Source organism: Cuculus canorus, chromosome 4 (assembly GCF_017976375.1).
Source record: "Cuculus canorus isolate bCucCan1 chromosome 4, bCucCan1.pri, whole genome shotgun sequence".
In the NCBI taxonomy this organism is placed as follows: domain Eukaryota; kingdom Metazoa; phylum Chordata; class Aves; order Cuculiformes; family Cuculidae; genus Cuculus; species Cuculus canorus.
Genome location: NC_071404.1, coordinates 16,859,006 through 16,882,155, shown reverse-complemented (window position 1 = coordinate 16,882,155; position 23,150 = coordinate 16,859,006). Strand labels below are relative to the sequence as shown.

General features: G+C 38.0%; 1 long non-coding RNA gene across 4 annotated transcripts in view; it reads left to right on the top strand.

Annotated features, from left to right (window-relative positions):
* The window catches only part of LOC128851969 (uncharacterized), a 32,741-nt gene extending 10,894 nt beyond the window's left edge, over positions 1-21,847 (top strand). For 3 of the 4 annotated variants that reach the window (XR_008449503.1, XR_008449502.1, XR_008449501.1), the window contains exons 3-4: positions 18,607-18,726; positions 21,102-21,847. This is a non-coding gene — a long non-coding RNA (uncharacterized LOC128851969). Of the gene's footprint in view, positions 1-1,916; positions 6,156-7,864; positions 8,055-18,606; positions 18,727-21,101 lie in introns of those variants that run through there. The other variant, XR_008449500.1, reaches the window with a different exon arrangement.
* Positions 21,848-23,150: the final 1,303 nt, after the last annotated feature.

Here is a 23,150-nt window from a genome sequence, read left to right as displayed (position 1 = left end):
AGAGCCCGGATCCATTTTTATGCAGTGGCACAAACCAGTTTGGTGCTTAAATATAGCTTACAAAAACTGCTTTGCAGAACTGATGATCACATATGCCACAAATCAATTGTACCCATGATATTAATAGGGAATATTACCTAGATCTTTAAAAAATCCTGAATCTTGGTAAATATCCTTGAGTAATTATGATATCATTCTGGGTCAATGTGCTTTGACCAGAGGTCAGTCAGAATGAATCATCTGAGGAACCTTAGTTTTCATTTTGTAATCTTTTTTTCTTGTGCGTGCTTCTATAATACGTTGCAAATGAAGAGCAGAAAACCTAATAAAATTTCTACATTAGGAAACCAAAGGGCTTTTCTTTTGGTTTTTTTTTTTTTTTTTATTTTTTTTTCCTTCCAAATAACCTCTTTTTTCAATGTTGAAAGGTCTTCTTTATATAAGGAAATTTACCAGAGACTACAGTAGTATAATTATGCCTTGTGGATGCTTTTTAATCTTGCATGAATGCATGTAGAATTCAAGCGTCCACATGGGGAGTTATACCATCAGAACTATAGGGGTGTAATTACACTGGTGAATTCTGTATGATGACAAATGCTTTATGAAAGGGAATTTTATTTTGACTCTTCACTTTTCAGATCATTTATGTTCTGAACTAAAAGGAGTTGATCAAATCAATGAAAGTAATGAAAATTCAATGATTATCAAGTAGACTGTCAAGTCCTTGGGAAATGGGAAAGTACTAATTATATACGTTTCCTGATAACATTCTTTTGCCATTTTGTCCTTATCCTCTCACCAGTGTTTGAGTTTGTGAGGGGTTTAGTGAAAGGTTAATAAGCAGGGTCTGTTCTTTGCAGAGCCTTATAAACTAATATACCCAATAGCTAAACACTGGTAGAATATTAGAGATTCTCAGCTCTCATAAAAAGCAGCTGGGTTTTCAGGCAAATATGACACTGTAGAATTACTTGAATACTTTTTAGTCTCTGTAGGACCTCTGCAGCTAGCACTAAGGAGACCAGGCACTGAATTTTTATACGTGACTTTTCCTATATCCCAGTTAAACTGTAATTCCTTAAATATGTGAGTCCTAGGACAGTAGTCAAAATGTTCTTTACAAAAGGAGCCCATTTACATGAAAATAACTTTTAGTATGTCAGTAGAGTTATAGTAGCCCTTTAATAATTATCTACAAAATTTGCTCAAGGTGAATTAAAAGCATTTCTTAATGTAATTAGACTTCAAGACAAGAACAGCCCTGTCATTTTGGTGATGTAATACAGGCCAACCTCAGCATTGACCACAGAGCATCACTCTGTAAGTTTTGTTGGAAAGAATTATTTCAAGGTGAACTTCTGTTCCATGTTTAAAGAGTTCAGAGAACAAAGAGTCCACCACATCTATGCCAACACTCACTGTTCAGGTGAAGTGTTGTATCTGTGGTCTGAATTTAGCTTTGACTTGAATTGTTAAATCTTTGCTGGATTAAAAAAGCCTCTAGCACTGGACGTTATTCAATGAAAATACTTAAAGGCTTTGATCAAGGCACCTCAGCTCTCTTTTGTTGTTATGCAAATCTCATTGAGGTACCTCAGTTTTTAACTGTAAGGCAAGATTTCTGTATCACCAGTTTTTCATGTAGTTTCTTTCAAGTTTTCAAATATTATTAAGTAAGGACATCAGGGCTATCAGCAATAGTATTATTAGTGAGGGAATTACAGCATGAGCTGAAAAAAAGCCTGTTTCTGAAGCGTGGAAGAAGACATAAGAGCGAATATGTTGCTTCTACCAAAATTTTGTTTTTCATTTTTCTTGTCACAGGCCTTTTATGAGAGATGCCTCTTAAGGGCTTTCATTGGATGTTATGTTTTTCCAGGCAAGCTTATTAGAGGGATACAACAAGGTGATGCCTTGCTGTAATAAGCAGAAAATTTGGGTTTCACCTGGATAATGTTGTGTACCATGGTAGTGCTTTTCTCCTGCTTCACGTTCTTTTTATCTGCTGAAATTTTTTTTATAGTTGAAAATACAGTTTCCAGTTTATATTGTTTACTTTTTGTTCCAACATGTATAACGAATGTTTTATCTTTAATAAAGTATACAGTTGTCATGTGAGCATGAATTAAAGTGAAGTGGGTTACAAGGTAGCATGACTGTGCCGTTTCCTTTGTTTCCTACTTTGCGGATCTGTAAAATTTCCTGGTACTGATTTTTTGTTTTTATCAAAGCATGGCCTTTTATATTCATGCAATATAGTTGCCCAAGATGATGAGTAGAATTAGTCAAAAAATTCTTTCCTGTGAACTCAGTCTTGAAACATTGAGATGGAAGATCAGTCTGGTTCCAGCTATCAGTAGAACTCTGTAAATGATTTATTTTGTAATTAATGTAGAGTACAGAGGTTTTTGCATAATGCTGGCATAGTAATCAGTGTCATGCAATGGTTGGGTAAGTGTTTTACAAGCGCATATGTATGTGGTTTTGCAGTTGTAGCCCATCACTCTGAAGCTGTTTCAGACCTGCTGTGCAAACAAACTGAAACAAAATACTTAAATTTCCAGTCTCCAGCTGTTCTCCCCAGAGCAGGCTGTGTACTAATCATGGTAAGGCCATAGCTAGATCTTCTGAGGAATTTTTTTGATGTCCTGAAAATAATGGGATCAATTTTATTCTCGTTGTGTGGATGTATGCACAGGGCAGGAGCACAACAGAAGTGCACAGAAAAGGGACAAAGGAAGCCCATCAGCCTGAGGACTGGTTGCAATGTGACCCTGAGAAAGAGATACTTGAAACTGTGAGTCAAGAAATGGTCTCCTGTTGTTTGCATCCTATTGTGCTCAGGGAAACTGCATGATATACATGGTTTCTAAATCAATAGGATTGCACTGAGTGAATGCCTATCAACGATTTAAGGCATGCCATACCAGACATCAAAACCCAGCTAATTATTTCTACCTATTACTGACAAAGTTTTTTAGCAGTGTCATAGGAAGTTCTCAGTGGAAGCAAATGACAGTGCATTCATGGAACTCAACTAAAACTACATGGCAAATATACTTTTCAGTCTGGAGCTCCATCTGAAAACTATGTATTTCTAGTAGCATTGAGTATTTTTGTTGTTTTGTGTTTTCTAAACACATCAAAACCTTGATAGTTACAGAATCGTATAGAAAAGCCTAGGCTGGAATGGAGCTCTGGAGATCATCTGCTCCTGTTGAAAGCAGGACTTTAGATGAGATGACCAGGGGCCATCAAGCCCAGTGATTTCCAGGGAGTTCTCCTACTTTTCTGAGCAACCTGTTCAAAGTTTGGTTGCTGTCGCATTGAAGAATTTCTTGGTATACCTGGATGGGTTTTCCCTGACTGAGATTGTGCTTACTGCCTCTTTTCTCTGGCATCTTTCTGAAGAGAATCTCAGTAACAACCATTGGAAGACTGTGTTCACCCCTTAGCTGTTTCTTTTCCATGCTGAAGAAACCGATTTTTCCAACCTTTCTTCATCTGTCATGTTCTCCAGTCCTTTGATCATCCTGATGGCCCTCTGCTAGGGCCTCTCCAATTTTTAAATGCCTCTTTTGAGCTAGAAGGACCAGAACTGGACATAGTATTACAGATGTGGCCTAATAAGTGCTGAGGAGATGGAATTGCCATGTCCTTTAGTCTGCTGGCTGCAGACTTATTGAGGCAGCCCACACCACCATCTGCTTTCATGGCTGCAGGGTGGCTCATGTAAAGCTGGCAATCTATGGGAGAAAGCCCTTAATAGCTACAGTGATCCACTGATACTCCTGGGTCCACTTGATAATGCTGTTTCATTTTTGACTACATATAATGAAAGCAAAGCACAGAAGTCCACTAAGCTTCAGGAAGAAAATGGGAGGTCCTGTCCTTATTTTACCCTAAAGCCCAATGACTTCAGCACTCACCCACAGTATGGGAGATGTGGATTCGGCTCTTTCCTTCTTCTGAAGAGTTGGGCCGCGGTTGCTCATAACCTTGAGTGGTGCCCTTGGGAGGAAGCTGTAACAAGCCACAACATATCTGGGGTTCCTTGAAGCTCCCCTGTCGCTACGGTGATATTTTTGTTTTGTATACTTTTGATGTTTTGTAGACTAGGAGCTACTGGTGTCATACCTCCTCAGGGATTATTTATCCTATGTGTAGTCTCTTCTCTTCTTGTTCTGTTCTTCTTGTTCTTAGTTTGGAAATACAGAAGTCCAGAGAAATTCCCTCAAACTTTAGAAAAAATACTGTTTGCCCAGCTCCAGAGTGATCCTTACGACATACTAGGTCTTTGTGCATGGTTTCTTTCCTTTTATGTGAATGAACTTGCTTGGAATTAAGTTATTAGTCATGACTTGAATGGCTCCATCTTGGTAGTGCTGGTGAGTAAGTAGGAGGTACATTAATTTTATTTTTTAAGAAAGTGTACTTATCATAATGTACTTTGCTTTGAACATGATGATACTTGTTCCTTTTTATTCTTTTTGTACCTCATATGGCTTTACCTATGCAGTATAGTAACTTCTGGTGGGATAGGAAATCCATTTGTTTTATTTTAGAGGAGCCAGGAGATATCTGAAAATATTTTCTAGTATCACAGTTTTTTAACAAAAGCTACTTGGGTATAATATTTGATGTACTGGGTAATAAAAAGTTGATCAATATTCATTGCTACTCTTGTTTTATTTTGGAGTCCAGGTGCCAGAATGAGAAGAAAACCTAAACAAACCAAAACCACCAACTTTAACAATGGCACTTTACTTACACAATAAGAGTTGTGCAGTTGACTTCTCAACATTATGTTGCACTTGCAGATATCAAAGAATGAAAAAAAAAGGGTAATTTTAATTTAAATGGTATGTTAAAGAGAAATAATATTGCCATAGATAATATCAAAAAATAATAATTACTTCCAAACTTCGTATGATTAAAACGAATTTGGAATTTCTAATGTAGCACGAAGATTGCACAAATTTCAATGCACTTTACTAACAACAAAGCCGAACATGTGACTGGTAGGCTTTTGTTACAGGCACGCAGGGGACATATTCTGTTGCGATAGAGAGCACTGCTTTCTAGAACTTGTCCACAATGCGTGAGGACAAGATGCATTACCATCAGTAAATCCAGAATGAAGAATCCTTCTGAACATCATTAGGAAAAAGAGTGCCTTAAATTTTCTGAAGATCTAATTTCAGGAAAATCTCAAGGATATTGTAAGATGGAAATGTCTGCATGGAACAGGAGATGAATCAGTGTTGGACTTTCTGATGCACTGGTAGCAAAAAACTCGTAGGTACTGTGGTACCCTCCACTTTATGGAAACAGATTCAGCACCAGGTGGTATGTGAAACATAAAATCGACTGGTTCATCAGAACAACTTGTTTCCCTAACTGAGTGCTAAAATGGTAAGTTTTAATGGAAAATGGGACTTCTCAAGGAAGTCCTGCTGGGTGTTCTAAAGGCTACACTTTAATGAGCACACAAGTAAGTTACCTTGGAGAGAAATGCTAGCCTAAGAAAGAAGGCACAAAGGTGATAATTAAACAAGAAATCGATATGTTAAGTATGGAAAAGGGGGACATAACTGGGAATGAAATTGAATCTACAAAATGTAAATTAGTACTGGAGAAGATAAAGGTAATAAGGAATTATTACTGGCCAGCAGAGCTTGAGACAATAAGAAGGCATTACAAATGTATTAGGAACAAAAGTATAGATTTCAGTCTTGCAGAAAAAGACAGAACAGATCCAATAGCTGGAAATCAAAGCTTGCAAAATTCAATCACTATAAAGATAGAGTGGGGGTGATTATACACAAGAATAATTTCCCAGTGTAGGTAGGTGGTAAACTTACCATTGCTAGGAATTTAATCCAATTGGATATACTTTAAACTGACTCTGGGAACAGGTTTGTGAATATTTCTCTGGATGTACATGGAGGTAATTTCTTCTGTGCAATCTGTATATCTGCACATTTAAATTTGTTCTTTGTTGCTTCCTTCTCCATAAGCTGTGGAGGAGAACAGAAAAAGCTCTCATTGCCCTCAACGTGTTCCACATGCTCAGCTCTGTGTTAAGATGATGACTAAAAAAAACCCAAGAAGTCTTGTGCTTCAGGGCTACAGCTGGCTACTTGCAGAAGGTGAGAGGCTGGTTCTCTAGCTTAATTCTGGATTTTTAAATTTCATTTTACTCTGAAACCCTAGGGGCAGACATATCTGGTTATAAAATCTTGGAGAGATTGGGCCATTCTGCAGTGGAGTCCCCTCTTTTAGATAGCTGCTATCTTCCAGCTGGCTGGGGGATTGCATGGTTTCCTCCCCGAGTCAGGGTAGCAAGGACTTTGAGGTCTTACTGCTTTCTCCTTCATCATGTCATCTATGCATATCTGAGATCGTAATTATGATCATCTCTTATAATCAACTCACTGCCATTACTGGAGCCAGGGGCAGAGGCATCACAGCCTTTTTTGGTGTTTGTATTAGGTTAATTTCTTCAAGATTGAGTTTTATTCTTTTTTGTTTTTTTTCTTTTTCATAACCCAGCCCACTGGGGAAAGCAGTGGTAAACGGGTGAAGCATTATGTCACATACAAGACAGCAGGTTCCCCGTTCTGGTTTAAGTTCTGCTGATTTCTAAAGATCTTCCCAGCTCAGTTTTGCTGCAGTAAGATTTATAGGTCACAAATACTGTTTATTTTTTCAGAAGGGGCTGATGCCAGTTGTGATGCTTGACAGAGTTGCAGAGCTGCCACGCAGGCTGCTCGAGTACCGGCTTGCCAGCTGCGTGCAGCAGCTAACAAAAGGTTTGTTGTTCTTGCAGCAGCATTGCCGATGTATCTGTGTTCCCTTCTGCAGCCCTCCATGATTTTTGTTTAACAAAACTGCACCTCCAAAGTGAAAATAAGAGACCTAGCTAATAATCCAGTACTGGAGGGGGAAGATGTGTTAGCTTTTATTATTGTTTTTGTTCTGTTGACTTGCAAATGGCAGTGAGTGGAAAAAGGGATGTCAAGAGTTACTGGCAGCAAGGCTACCTGTCATCGTCTCCTAAGAGTCAAATGGGTCTGCCAGTGTTCTGCCTGGTGGCCGTGGTGGCTCTGGTCTTACGCTGCTCTCTGTGGCACACCTGTGAACATTCTTGTGTGCTTCACGATGATCCTCCTTTCCGTACAGCAAGCTGAGACTGTCAAAAGACACTTACGGTCATCCTGCAAAGTTGTGAGAAGAGACCTGCTGTTTCATCAATGTCACCACGTTTCCATGTGAAGGAAAGGCAGACTCCATCTTATGTGAACCATTAAGTATTCTTTTTGTGAGTCAAATGGAGGGATAAGTTTTCAATTGCTGCTTGTTTTGTGCAAGTTGAACTGTATCTTTCTTATGTAAATAGAGGTATTGGCTTATTGCATAAATCATTTTATGTATCATCTATTATATGCCATGTCATCAGTTTGCATCACACGTAACCATTGACTTATGATAGATATATGGCTAGTTGTATATTGTGGGCTTACGATGTAGCTATCATCTAACAGGTGACTGAATACCCTTTGCTCTTTGTAGCTCTTTGTGCTTGTGCAGAAATTTATACATGGGACAGGTAAGTCCAGCTGGACTGTTGGATATAGATGGAGAGAAGAAGAGACAAAAACAACAGTTCCAGATCATTCCTTGAATGGCAAAAATAATGAGGACTGTTTTGCTCTTGCTTTGTTTCTTTTGAGGTGTGATATGTCACCGTCTACCATGGTACCTTCCAATCTTTCTGTGTCCTTGCAGTGAGATTCCTCACTTCTCATTAGCTCCTCTGCAGTGATGTCTCACTTAGGTTTTTTTCCTTGGCTTTTAGATACCATTGATTGGCCTAATGACTGGGAATGACCCAGCATGTGCTGTTCTGGAGATGCATGCATGCAAGGTGACCAGCCTCTCTGGTTAACAGCTGCTACCAGCTGAACCTAGTCGACTGCCCTTCTCTGCTAGCAACAAAATTACAGGCTTTGGGAGCTGCCTTCCGTGATGTGCTGAATGTTGTACAGGTCTGTTGTGAGATCTTACTATTTTAAAATTCTCTACTCTGTTCAATTTGGTTGAAGCTGAGCAGACATGACAGAGAGACAGCATGATGCACGCAAGCTTCATTTCCTCAGGAAGCCAAGCTAAAAAAAAAGTCTGCCTAAGAAAATTTTCAGCCAGCATTTGAGAAGCTTGCTGTTAATTATCAAAATGAAGAAGCAGAGAGTGCTAACACGGTGTTGCTTCAAACCATCAGAATCAATCTCTCAGTATATAGACCTGCTGAAAAATATACATAAAACACATCAGACTTGTGTGTTGTGTGACGTTCCTTGTCAGCTTCTGCATCTAGCCATGTCACAACAGTCTCCAACCCTAAAAATCACCATCCTTTGCCCAAACCCTACAGGATATGCACAAGTTAAAACGAGTATTTTATCCCTACAGTGTCAGAAACCCCCTGTCTTTAAGGTTATGTATTCAGAGCTAGTAAATAGGACTAGGTTATCTTGAATTAGGATGGCATTCTTTGAAGCGCCCATGTTCCTGGCTCTTGTGGGACTCAGCATCTCTGGAGGGCTGCTACTATGCAAGATCTCCTACCAACCCTTCCTCTTGGCCCTTGTTGCTTACAGAGCTTCTGCACTGTGACAGATGTGTCTGCACACACTTTGCAGAGTAGTTTTGGATCCATTGATGCAAAAAGATGAAGAAATAAAATACACGTTTCTTGTATCACTGTTTCTGTTGCTGCAAACTTGGTATTTTAAAGGCCTTAGTTTCTGGAAATCGATTTTTAATTTATTCTGAGAACCAGCCTACTGGTGTCTCTTCACTTGCTGTCTACCTTCTGGAGGCCAGTCAGGCTTTTACAAACTATCTGTTGTATTTGGGGTTAATCCAGGCCTTCCTGCTCTTTATTTGGTTGTTGTAAATGCAGTTTATATATTACGCAGGATGTGGTTCATCTGCCTTGTAACAAGAAAATGTTAGAAGAAAGCAGTCAGTCATAGTTTGACATGGATCAAACATTATTTTATTTATCACTATATATATCTGCTGTTTATCATTGACTATCCCATGATGCAGACTGGTATTTTTAAAAGAACCCAGAAGAATTAGCCATTCAAATTTCATTAAAATGCTGTGGAAGTGAAGCATATAAACTCTATTAAAAAGTCCAGCCATTTTCTATAGGTCTTGTTTTTTCTCCAGTTTCATTTGTTAATAAGCTTGCTTAGGGGTGAGAAGTGAACAGGGCTGTTTTTGCACACCTTGCCTTCTCATTAGTGCTGAGGAACAGCCCTCCTTAGAGCTTGAGCATGCTGTGGCTTTCTCACCTCTTCCATTTTTAACTGCAGCTTTGTGTACCCATCTAACTACTGAGTTTATGATTAAAACCGTATTTTCACAACCAAATTAATGTAAATATCTGACCGATAAAACTGTTGATATAAATAGTTTGTTGAATATGATGTTGGAAATATATTATCCATATATATGACACCTGGGAATGATTTATACTTTTTCACACTCTGAAATGTTCGGAGAGACAAAGCTGAATACAAGTCAGTTCAGAAAAGAAAATCATACTGCAGAATATAAAAGAATTTGGTATATTGCTTTTAAAAACAAAGCAATATGAATAAAAGTCACATGTAATACACTGTCAAATGTCTAACAGAACACAAAAGCTTCCTCTATCTGCAAGAATCAGTGAAGTACAGTATCATAAATTTAATGAAGAACAAGATAAGAGATCAATTGGATACACAGGCAGGTGAAGAAGAGTAAGGAGGGAGCAGAGTTTGTTCTGAAGTCAGATGGGATTGCTGGAGCGGTACAGAATATGCTTGCTGGAGCGGTACAGAATATGCTTGCTGGAGGAAGGAGTTAATAATTGTGCTGGCAATGTTCAGCCCCTATTTATTGCAAGAGAGAATTAATGGCTTTCCTGCTTGGTGCTGAAAATAGAAGCCAAATTTAAGTTGTTTCTTGAAGACAGATATAATTAGATCATGAAACTTGTAGCTTTTGGGCCGAAATAATAGGATAAGAATGGCCACACTAAATCAGAGCAGGGTACAGTCTTTTAACCATTTCTTAAGGGTGAGACTAGGACAAGCACGAAGTGATACTTTCTTCAATTTTTAGCTGTGTACAATGCACATAGTACTTGAACTGTAAATTTAAGTGCATTATATATTTATCAGACCTTGCTGAATCCTTTCTCTATAGATTGTCCTAGTTATTTATTAAACCTACTTGTATTTTTATTAGACACAACGTTCTTGTAGCAATTAACTACACATTGTAGTGATTAATTGTGTGAAAAAATATTCCTGTCTGACTTAATGACAATGTTTGGTGCCTGCTAAGACTTATGATATGAGGAACAGTGAACAATTATCCCTTACTTACTGTCTATGATATTCTCGGTTTTATATACAGATGTCATAGTTCCTCTCAGTCATCTCTGTTTCAAATTGAAAAGTACTTTCATCTGTCCTCATGCAGTAGCATATTGCTCTATGTGTTGTCCACCCTATGCCACTCCTACTTCCAATAAACTTTTTGACATGGGTCAAACAGACCTAGGTGAAATATTTTGGATGCACTGTGGGTTTATACAGTGGTGTAACATTTTGTCATTTGAGGTTTTGTCTTTATATAATGATTTGTAACATTTAGTTTGCATTCTTTGTCTGCCAGCAAGCACTGGGCAGGTGTTTTGTGAGAGGTCTAAACAAGGAGTCCAAGACTCTTATTGAAGTAATAATAAATAAATCAATTATCTGTTGTTTATCACTCTCTGTGTGCATTTAGGTTTTTTTTCCCCCATGTGTATTACTTTGCATCTATCGATATTTAATAATGTCCACATTTTTGTTGCTGAATCACTCACTCTTCAGTATAATAACACCTGTTTAAGTATTGGCTATTCAAAGTGATTTGTATCATCAGTGAACTTCACCATCTAATTGTTAATTCCATTTTCCAGATCATTTATGAATATAGTGAAGAGAACACGTACAAGAGCAGATCCCTGATTGCTTCTTTTCCATGGTGAAAATAGTTTATCACTATGTTCCAACACATCATTTGAAATACTAAAGAATTTTCATCCTTCTGATAACTTAGTTTCTTTAAAAGCCTTTAGAGACATCTTGTCAAAACATTGACATCTGGAAATCAAAGAGCACTATAACAATCAGCATTCCAAACTGACTGACTCTTTAAAAAGGTACTAATATAATCAATTTTGTCAACGAACAGCAAAGTGAAGAGCCCAAATTTAGTCAGGTTTCTCCTTTTGCAAATATTACGTTATTTGTATACTAATATCTACAAGTGCTTTCCTTATTAGTGCCAAGACTTCTAGCAGTTAGTGACAGTTTCTGCAGAAAAGTTATTACTATGCTGCTAGAAACTCCAGAGTGAGGTGCAGATTTTCACTGACCCTGAATGGAGCATGGTTTCTTTGTGATAGAAGTCTATTTATTTTCTGTAAATGACATATCCCTGAAGCAACAACAAGGGAATGAAAGTTACTTTTTATCACAATAGCATTTGCAGAAAAGTGAACTGCCAAAGTCCATATTCATAATCAAACTTGGGCCAGCCATGAGTTCCTAAAAGGCTTACCTGCAGGTGCTTAATTTTTTTTATTTAAAAATTTATATCTGAGCATTATGAACTTCTGATTAAACTTTTAAAATAAATTAATGGTGAGAGGATTAGACAGGGAATGGCAAACGAACCATGGTATCTTTTGCCTCTAGCTCAGCGTTTTGAAGGCAGCCCAAATGAGATATGACAAAGTGCGGTGTGCTCTTTTCTTTTTGCTGACCTATGTGTAAGTGGAGTTTGGTCTCTGCCAAGTTCTTTGTGTGTGAATGGCCACATCTCTACTGCTGCTACTGTGATTAGCACTAATTAGCCCTTTCTTGGAGCTTAAAATAAATAGGCCATGATTTAGAGATCACAGAGACTAAATTATCTGCTTAGATGATCCACCTGGACTAGATGAACAGCCTGCTCCCCCAGCCCTCTGCTTTACCACCATTTGATAGAAGTTATGAAGATATGTTTTAAGTGGCTGATATGTCCATCTCCCATGTTGTACTCTATTTGAAATGTAAACTATAAAATCCTCTTAAAGGACATTTCCTGCGTGTGAGTTGGATGAAGCTGTGTTTTAGTCTGTTATGGATCTTAGTTGCTATTGGAGAATTCCGTGGCCTCTTTGGAGATGTGAAGAACTTCAGAGGAAGTCCTCATCAGTAGATGTTCAGAGAGGTGCTCCTACTTCTTCACCCAGCAATCTAAACACCGCTCCTTCTCAAGAGTTAATCTAGGTTCTCTCAGTTAATCTAGGTTTGCCCTTGCTTATCATAACTCTGCTGCTATTTCTGCTGTCTGTTGCACTGTCTTGCTGCCAGAAAATAATCAAGCCAGTAGGTGCTACTGAGTTGTTTCTTCTGGTCTTCCCTCACTACAGAAGACATCATGCACTAACAGATGTCTTGGGAGGGGAAATGAAAGTGCACTTTTTCAGAGAGACATTGGATGCAGCTTAGCATCAACATGTGTGCAGTCTATGGACTCTCTGGTGACCACTCTACCCATTTTTTGCGGCTTGACTTTGAAACCCCAGCTGATTCTTCTCTTTTCCCAAAGTATCTACTGGATTTTGTGTAGTTGCCTCTGTCTGAACTTTTCCTTTGCTTGATATAGAGCAGAGGAAGGCCTAGCAACTGGAAAAGGGGCAGTTCTTCAACTACTCTGCTTTGCAGTAGTTTGCCAGGTCAGCAGAGACCACAGTGGGCTGTTAAGCCTGATCCTGCTGCAATCCAGAGCACAAAACAGCGTACAGTGCACACAAGTCTTCTGGTCAGAGTGTGGTGGCACAGGAATATGTCAGTGCCCTTCTGGGGTGGTGGTCATTACCTGAATGGCCGCTACCTTGTGGTAATGGGAAAAATATTGATGGCCTTGATGTCTGTTTCATTGTATTATTTCAAAAATGATTGACTTTGATGCTACGGTCAATGACATGTGATGTATTATTGCACTGCTTTGGAAGTCCTACATGTTATGCCATCAGGATGCAAGTCTTCAGTCTTCAAACACAAACACATGCCTTCAAAGAACACAAACTCTATATGTTGCTTTGGAAATAAAGAGGAGCAGTGTGAATCTGCTTTTCCCTTATTTCCAACAAGTTATTGGCTGTTTTAGGTGTTCAGTCAAAATAACTATTTGGACATCAAAAACCTGCTGTTTTTTTTCAAGACAGGCAAAAAGTTAAGCTGTCAATATGCAATTCACGAAGCAACTGGAATTTCAGCAATCAAATACAAGACATTTCTTGTTTCCCATTGTAGGTCAGCACTTTCTTGTAGAGATAGTTCATATCGTGAGGATGTGTTCTATGGAAGTGACTCATTTGGGTGTTTTGGAGTTCAGACAAAGTCTGCTAGCTATTTTTTTCTGTTACCTTCTGCATCTTTTCCCTGCATTTTTAGCAGTATGATTTGGCCTGCTGTCTGCATGTGAAACAGCTTCTCATCTATACCTTCCTTACACGTAAAGAGGCATATAAATGTATGAGAGAAACCGGATTACCTGCACCTGAAAACTATTACTTGTTCCAAAACAACCTTGCTTGAAAGGGATGTTTTTTTTGTGCTAGTTCAACTATTTTGACAACTACTACAGCTCATAAACATGGATATAGTTACACAGGACTGAAGATTCGTAATAATGTAGAAGTAGCCCTTCTTCTGTATTGAAGTAATTACACCAGTACTTCTATGCTAATATCAACACAACTGCAATACACAAACCCAGATGTACCACTTTAACTATCTCAGTATCGTTAAAATGAGCAGTGGAACTCTTATGCGTACATAAGGCCTTAGAGCAGAGAAATGCTAAATACGTTCTCTGTTTTGGCAAAGTATGTGTTACATTAAGAAGACCATAGCCTTCTTGTCAATGTGAAACTTTGCTCAAATTCTGTCAATTCAATTCTGCCTATGTGGTCAGACATGAAATTGAGTTACAGTGGCTTCATGGTTTACTTACTGCATGCTAGTGGAGAATTTGTGTGCAGTCCACTAGCCCGTCACAAGCACAAGCCAGAAATCATTAGATCAAAAAACTACTTGGCACAGAGATTTAAATGATTATATTTTTCCTCAGTTTGCTTGTGGTCTAAGAATGTGCAGTCAGTTACTATGCTCACCTGAAGCCTAAGAAGTCATTAAATAGTAGTTAGTTAATCTCCGAATTAAGAATTTGAAATAATTTAACTAGATCAGTTTTAAATAAGTGAGTGGAGATATAAGAAATTAATCTGTCCTATATGACAATAAAATAAGAACTTTAGTGACCGCATTTGTCTCATTTGTATACTGATGACTGGATATTTTCAGAGGTGGCATAGAATCCACAATTTCCATATGAAAAGTTTTCGGGTGTGCTTAGGCAGCTTTTTTCCATTCATCCCTAGAATTTCATGTATGTGCTTGTTTCAAGAAAATTGCATGATTTTTTGGACTTCAGACAATTTTAACTTCATAATGAATGAGTCGTCTTTTTGATTTTTTTCAAAATACCATAGATTTAGTGATGTATAAAGAAGCGTCTTTGGAGACCCAAACCATGAAACTATGGAACAGACAGCTATGTTTGGGTTTAATTCTAAACAAAACTTTTCTCTTCATTTTGTAAGTTTTATTAAAAGAGATAGAAGAATTATTATACAAATGTTAAATGGATAGCTTATCTCTTGATGGTAATTATGCTTATGGCAAGAACATTAGCATCAAATGCAATGCCTGAAAATGTTGTGATAACTTAAAGAAACCAAGACCTGACTAGATATCATCAGGCAATCCTTCTGGGGTAGCGAGTGGAAGAGAAAGAGAGTTCTGCTCTTTCAGAATTAAGAAAGATTGTGGTCGTCTTAAAGTTTGTGTTAGCTTCATCTCAGCTGATACTGAAGACCAGTACAAATTTCAAGAAAAATTTGACTGTAAGTTTTGTCAGCGTTTTTTTCACGCTTTTTCATTGTGAAACAGAAACCACTGAATGTAATGAGAAGGAAGTTAAGAAACTCCCTCTCAGTACACCATGAGTTTCTTGCATATTGCCACACCCTGTCAGCAATAAACAGATCTCTCAGTTCTGGCTAATCTGGATTTCTTGACTATTGTACTGCAAGCACCTACCCAAATTCTGTTTAGCAGCAATATTCATAGTTGCTGCTTGCATCTAAAACCTCCTGAAGTGAGAATTTTATTGTCACTTCTTTAGCTTGCTAGCAGATTCTCCTTCTCAGTTTTGAGGGCTGCTGGTTTTTTCCGTGCTGTAAGAAAAGGGATGGGAGATAAAAGAGAAATGAATAACAGCTCTAAACATTGAGGTATTAGCTATAAAGCTGACTTATGATGGCAGTGGAAATTTCCCTATACTTCAGATGTTAAGGGCTAAGAATACTCCCATAATTATGCTCATTGCTGTTTGGTCTTTCCTTTGAGGCATGAACAGAAGTACCAACACTGTTTTGGAATAAGATCGACCTTGACACTAATTTCTCATTGACCTCTGAATAACCTGTCAGTAGTAACTTACTTCTGGTTTACGTGAATTGGATTAGGACTGACAAAGTAGAGGTAGGAGGCTTTGATGGAAATCTGGCTCCCATGAAGTCAGTTTGCCAGTACATTATCAAAAAGTTTTATTGAGTTGTTTTTTATTTTAATGTTTCTGCGGCATTTATTTGCATAATTCATTCCTTATTCTAAATTTTATTTTACAGCAACTGCATTGCTATTTGTAACTCTACTGTGAATAAAGCAAGCCTAAGAGTTATTCTTTGCTATTTTGCCTTTTTTGTGCATATTCGTATTTATAAATAGAGATGGGCCTAACTATCCACCTTTTGATAAGTAAAGAATAAAACAGTTAAATTCTATCAGACCTGTCAGAGTCAATTTGAGACAACATGTTATTTTTAGTCCTACTTACTTTTTGGATAAAAGCTGCTTCAAGGGAAGATCAACATATAGCTGAAATTAAGCCCTTCACAATCCCTACCCTGCTGTGTAATTCATAAATTAATGGATCATGAAAAGGCCTTAAAAGAGTGTTATACATCAGAGATAATACATTCGTATGTACAGTGCCTATATCCCAGAAAACCTTGTCTTAAATTTGCCTATCTAGGAGCCTGGAATCCTTTTGAGAAAGGCTGAAAGAACCGTAAAATAAGTTTATGTTCCTCAGTGCTCAAATGTTATAAATGACTAACACAATCTGAGCAAAACAGTAAATCTAATCTTTTGCAACATGTATATTTAACAGTCATAAAATCTACTTCTGAGTTTGTTGATATTAGACTTCTGTTTCAAATGCTGCATGCCATATATCTGAATTACTTAGGCCTCTGAGTAAAGCTAATTTTTCTTCCTAGAACCAAGTGTATAATTTCCAAGGTTACAAGAAATCTCCCACAGGTATTGTAGAATAATGGAATCAAGCAAATGCTTGCTATTCAAAATAGGTTTACCACCATAGTATCTGAAAACCTTATCGTAAGGGTAATAAGCAAAGCATAACTACTCATCTGTCTTATATTTTTTTTCATCCACTATGCAGAAGAAGAAATGTGCACATTAGAATAATGTGGGTTTGTTTTGATGATTTTTTCCAATGACATATATTGAAATATTGAAATGTATATGTTAATGAAGAAATATGCCTTGCATTGGGATAAGAATGGGTCAATCACTTTCTAATTTTTATTAGATCTTGAGGACTGGTCCACAGAAAAGCCCAAAAAGTCTTCTCCTCACAGTGAGTTTTAATTTTACTGTGTGGCTTTCATTGTGTGACTGTTGACCATAGCCTTTTCTCTGGAAACTTATTTCCAGAAAATGCCTTATAGAGCAAGACTTGGTGCATTCATCATTCTGTGGGGAGCTGGGGTAGAAATCCAAAACCCAGCTGGTTGTGCATGTGATAGTTTCTTTTGTGGAGGAAGGGATTGGCTGTTCTGGCTCTCCAGACTCACTGAGGGACTGCAAGGTCTCTTTTCCAGGGTATCTTGTGTAGCTGGAGTCAAGGTGAGTGTTGGTATGAACAAGCATGGTCTGGTCATCATCTGTTGGCCAGGCAGGGAGCCTTGGGCACCACTGGAACTGGGATGGATGTTGCCATGCAAGACCTTCCTAGCTCTGAGGAATGCAGGAGTGCTCGTAGGGTGTGGACTGAAATGGTACATCACTCCAGCATAGACTTTCTGCTTCTTTATGCTTCGTCTCATGTAGAAATTGCATTTACAGGGGAAAAATAAAAGTATATTGTTTCAATAGGACCTAAACCATAAACTCTAAATGAAGTTTTTGAAAACATAAATTCTCTGAGTTATTTTCAGAATTAATTTTGACAATGTTTTTTCTTCCTTTTGGGCAATGCATATAGAGTGCTATGAGACTGCAATGTGGCTATCTTCTTATCCATGTGCACGTGGACCAAAATCAGGGAAGGAGACACACAGCAGTGACTTCATTGCACAGATGCAGGCCTCCTTCCCTCCCCTGCCCTGGTGCAACCAATGTGGTTGAACAACTGGGGCAGGCTCCAGGCATCACAGTATGTTTGGCAGGGTTGCTTTCGACCTCACAGCTCCTCAAGGTGCTAGCTTCTACCTTGCTGCTGTTTAGTAGAAGCTGGCTCTACATTTTGGCATTGATTACCAGTTGGTTTGACCTCAATAGTCCTAATTTGCTGACAACTGACTGCAGAAGCTGTTTTCTTCTCCCTACATGAAATATGTTCATGACACAGGTCTTTGAATTTGGTAAGCAGAAGCGCAACAGTTTTGGAGCTTTCATTTCCTTCACCAGGCCTGAAATAATTTGAGTTATTTTATTGCCAGGACCAAGTTAGATTGTTGTCTGTTTTAATGATTTTTAGGAGAAGAGCTGTGATGTGTACATCATTGGAAAACAGGGTGGTTGTGTTTCATTAGTATAAACTTTGCCACGTGCTGTGGAAACAATGAATTGTGAGCCTCTTGTTCCAAGAACTGTATTTTTGTGGCACGGCACCAGATTGTTGCACTTATGTTGTTTATAAATCCAAACAGATAAAACCTAAGTGCTCTGTTTATTATGTGTAGATCTAAAGATCTTGTGTGTTAGTATTAGACATAACTTGCACCAAGGTAAGTTTTAAAACAGAAAGTCGTGTTTGTATGCATATTCTACAACATCATTTTTCGTTTGTAATTATTGCCTAACACATTTAATACTTCTGTGCCCTTCAACTCTGTAACACTCACGGGAAGTAAATGATTAATCTGTTTACTTCATCCCAAAAGGCAAAGGTAGTTTTTGTCATTCCTTAACTGTACACTTGCATATGTAATAGGAAAAAAAAATACTGTACTCTTGTGCCTATTCTGTATAGTGTCATGCAGATCATAAGACACACTCGTAAACCTGGAATCTCAGTCAAAATGCTTTACAAGTGTTTCTTATCTTGTGTAAAACATTCTCACAGGCACGTGAGGAATTTACTTGTGAAAACCTCCAACAGCCTTATGCCAAGTCCTTCTAAGCTAACAAGTGATCCAGTACACTTTCACTTCAAAGAGGGATGAAGCTTGCCTCCTAAAGTCAGGTGAGTATCTTCTGAAGGAAGGGTGTTGTAGCCTGCTTTTTGATCAGACTAGCATTGGTATCAGCTACATCCCAGAGATGCATGGCTCTATGAAGACCCTGTGAAGATTCTGAAGATGAACACACTTTTATTTTGTAGGAGCTGGTTACATAGCTTCAGCAGAACCTTTTCTTTCTGCCTCTAGGCATGTGCTGCTGACAGTCCTTAGGATTTATGAAATGCAAGAAGTAGGCAATCATAGTATCCTGGTGACCCTTCCCTCCCATCTCAACAGCTAGCAGCGCTGTTCATATTTAATGCTGCATACAGATGATGTCGTAGGCCGAATCCTTTTTACATTTACAGAGCTGATGATGTTTTGCACCTATCAGAGATACTATCATCCCAGCCTTCTTGCTGGTGATACTTCTGCAACTTAGTACAAGGCTGGGGCTTACAAATAAAGTTAGGGCTTTATTTTGCCATTTGACCATCTGTACCATATATGCAGTGAAGTGGTTCAGGCAAAATACAAAATTACTGAAGCTTCTTTCAAAATCCACAGTGGAAATGAATAGTTGAGGTTTTACACATCCAAGCTTCCCCTGTTTCTCAGGTTTTGGTGCTTTGCATATTTAGAGGGTTTTGAAAGAGTCAGAAAGCTCAAAAAATAAAATCTGCAGGGCCATTTCAGTCATCATCTGCCCAACACTGAATATCTCAGAACAACATCAGTCAATCTCAAAACAACCTCTCAACCTGGGAGGAAATGTCTAAGAACTTTGTACGAGTTTAAATATGCTCCAGTGATGGTATTGTAATTTGGAGGATGGCCAAAGTGATAAAGGAGAAAGGAGGCACCAAATGATCAGAGAAGAGTTGTATAAATAATGCATGTTATATGTGCCTGAGTGGTGATAGTGCTTTATGATCCCACCACAGGAGCAGTGGTTAGCTGGGTGGACCAGGAGCCACATAAAAACAAATAAGGTAGCTGGGAAAATAAAGTCAGGAACTTTTTCTCATCTGTCCACTAAGCCAAGGTAAATAAACTCTGAGCAACAAACCAGTCAGTAAATATATTATAACAGCAAGTTTCAGGTTGACTTGCTATAGACATTTCTGGTAAACAAAGTAGTTGCAGAAATCATCTAACGATATCTCCCCACATTGGTATTTGAACAGAAGAGGACTCAGGGTGGGGTAGTTATGATAGATCGTTCCCCTGCAAAGAGTCTCACCAAAGTAAGATTTCAGCCTGACAATATGAACAGGAATGTTGTCCTTAGTTCCTTACACCAATGCACCAAGCCATATGTCTCATCTTTCAAGTGACAGACACGTTTCTAGCAAATCCCACTGTGTGAAGAAGATGGACATGAAGAAGTTTGCCTTCACTAATTTTCTGATCATCAAGCTCAGTTGTTACCCACCATTAGTTTCCAGAGCAAGGAGTGAATGTTCTGCTGAGTGAATGCTGCTGCTCTTCATGCCAATCTCGTTCCACTGACACACTATTAAAAGTGCAAATCATAAAGCTATCAGAGCAGGGACTATAACATGCACTATAAATGTGACAATTCACACTTCATAATTAAATTGACAGAGAGATTATAGAAGGGTTGTTTTTATAAAATGAAAATGAGGACTACAACATGGCAAGGTGTAAACTGCCTTTTACTAGAAATAAAAGATATTAAACATGAATTCCTGTGTTTGTACTGGATAAGATCCTGTCTAATGCTTATGACATGTGAATGTTGGGTAGAAATAAGATGATTTACATTTATTATATGCCGTGTAATGTAATGATCATCTAAAAAATCTTTATTGTGATTTAAAAGTAGATCATATCATGCCAGGGAAAATAAGGAAAGAACAGATTTTGTGAACAGTGGGTGTGTGCGTATGTATTATCTTATAATGCTAACAGCTTAAGAAGCGATACAAGTGGAGCTATTTATTCTCAAGAACTTTAAAATATTATTTTTTGTACTGCTTTTAAATAAAATTCGTGCTTTCAGAGAATTTAGCTCAGAAAATTAAGAGTTTTCTAAAAAATCTCAACAGTTCTTTTGGGGCTTCTTTTTTAGGCAGTTATGCATACGCAGATGAGAATAGAACTTGTCCTAACAATTATTAAACTTACGTATGTTTTGGATAGTAAATAATTTCTAACAGCATCTATAAACCACAGTATTTACATTCCTGATTTTTGTATATTTGCTCATACATCTGACTATATTAAAAACAAAAACTACAGAAGAGAACAAAGGACTTACAGAGGCAAAGTATTATCTAATCTCTAGATATACAACATAGTTTTTTTTATATAAAATGAGTGGGCTTTTTTCCCCTAATGCCTGTATTTTTCATTCTTTGTTTTTCTCAACCAGAGTGCTCCGGATTATCTCATTATCTGATGGTGGAACAGCTCCATGAAGAGAGATCATAAGTCATGCTTCCTAGGCTAGTTGAGAGCCTGTGGGGCAGAACATGCATTTTGGTAATGAGATAGTATCACCATCAGGTCTTAAATAGGAGTCTTCACCACCACACTACTTGCTATTAAGGCTGTGGTCTGTTTGGTGTTTTCCTGGACATATTAAATCTTTTCCCAACAAGGTATTCTCAAGAACTAGTATGGTCTTGATGATACAGTGTATTTGACAGCATTTCAAGATTTGTTTAGAAAAAAGAAAAGAAAACCTCAATTAACTCTGGGCTATTTCAGGAATATATCACACATTGCCATTCTAAATAAATTTCATAGGCTCTAAGTGTCCTGTAGTCACCATCATAATTCTGTTATCCATTTGAAAATTATGCTTCAAAAGGCATGAAATAGGCTTAAAAATGAAAGAAGTTACCTAATTTTCATGTGTTTACTGTTCTTGACCATACAATTGTATCACATTTTTAAGCTTTTACAGCCATGATAGCTTGAAATGTACGGGATTTTTGTTAATGAAAGGTGGGATTTTCTTCTATTCCCTTGTCTCTTGGAATTGTGACTCTAAGCTAGCATGATGGCTCATTAGAATATTAAGAGAGATAGTGATATTCTTCAAAAGAAAGCAGTGCCAAATGATGCATAGAGGTCTCTTGATGCTACACTTGTCATGGTGTCATTGGTGGGAAGTTCTTCAGTGAAATAGATTAAAATTAGCATTCCTTATTAAAATACAATTTTAATTAAAAATATTTATTTTATTTTATTGTTGAAGTTTTGACTGTGTTGCAAATTTTGATATCACCAATTCAATGAAGGTAAATATAAGTGATACCCTGGAAGAAAGCAATCTTAACACCCCACGTAGAGTGATGGGCTGTGAATTGAATGTTACCACTTAGGAATGAGATCTTGGAATTATAATGAATAGTTCTTGTGAAAGCATCAGTTTAATGTTCAGCATTAAATAGCAATAAAAATGTAAATGAAATGTTAGGAATTATTAGAAAAGAAATAGAGAACAAAAGAGACTCTGCATAAATCCCTGCAGAGTTTGTGTCCCCTCCTTTCGCAAAAGGTAGTGCAGATCTGAAGAAAGTTCAGAGAAAGGAAATGAGAGAAGTATGGATATGCCTTTACACAAAGAACAACTTGGAGAACTCCTCAGTTTTGAAGAAAAAGAACAGAGAGACTGATTGTTCCTTACCTCTTTGCATCTAGATTTAGGTGTCTAAGAGCACAGCACATAAGCGGTTCAAAACCACCAAAACTGTTTTTACTTATGGGGTGTGTATTTAGGTGTGGAACTTGGTGCATGTTTAGAATGCTGAGAGTCAGCACAGGACAGAAAACACCACCAAAAATATCATGGAAGAAGATCCCACTGTGGAAAACTAAACACAAAAACATTACTGCTAGCATAGGAGATCCCAAACACGTCTTCTGGGAATACAGTCACTATATGTTTTCATACTCTTCCCTAGGCATCTGCTGTTGATTACTGCTGGAGACAGGCTCCTGGGCCAGGTAGACGTTTGGTCTGAGTATGACCATTCCAATGATATGTAGCAGCACTTGAATAATTTGTCAGTGGAGGAGCTAGGCTGTTTAGATGGTTTTACTGAGAGCACATGACGGGTGTTGAGTTTGAAGAGTTTATGACTGTAGGATAAGCTTATTCATTCAGATGTTGATGCTTCATATGAGCTAAATCTAAAGGACTGAGGAGGAACAAAGGATGAAAGGAAGAATTTATGCTTCTCAGGGCTATTGCTGCAGGCTGGCTGAACAGAAAACAAACTGGGGCATGGAGGTGAAAATGACGTCCGTAAACCTCCCAGAGACAGAGAGCTGTTTGCTTCAAACTCCCTTGTAGCCTGTGGTGAATGGATACGATTTGACCCTCTCTGTTCTTGACTTGGTAATCAGGGGCTTTGAAAAAGGGCATAGAGAGTAATGCCTACACCACTGTGGTTTGGTATGAAATGTAAAC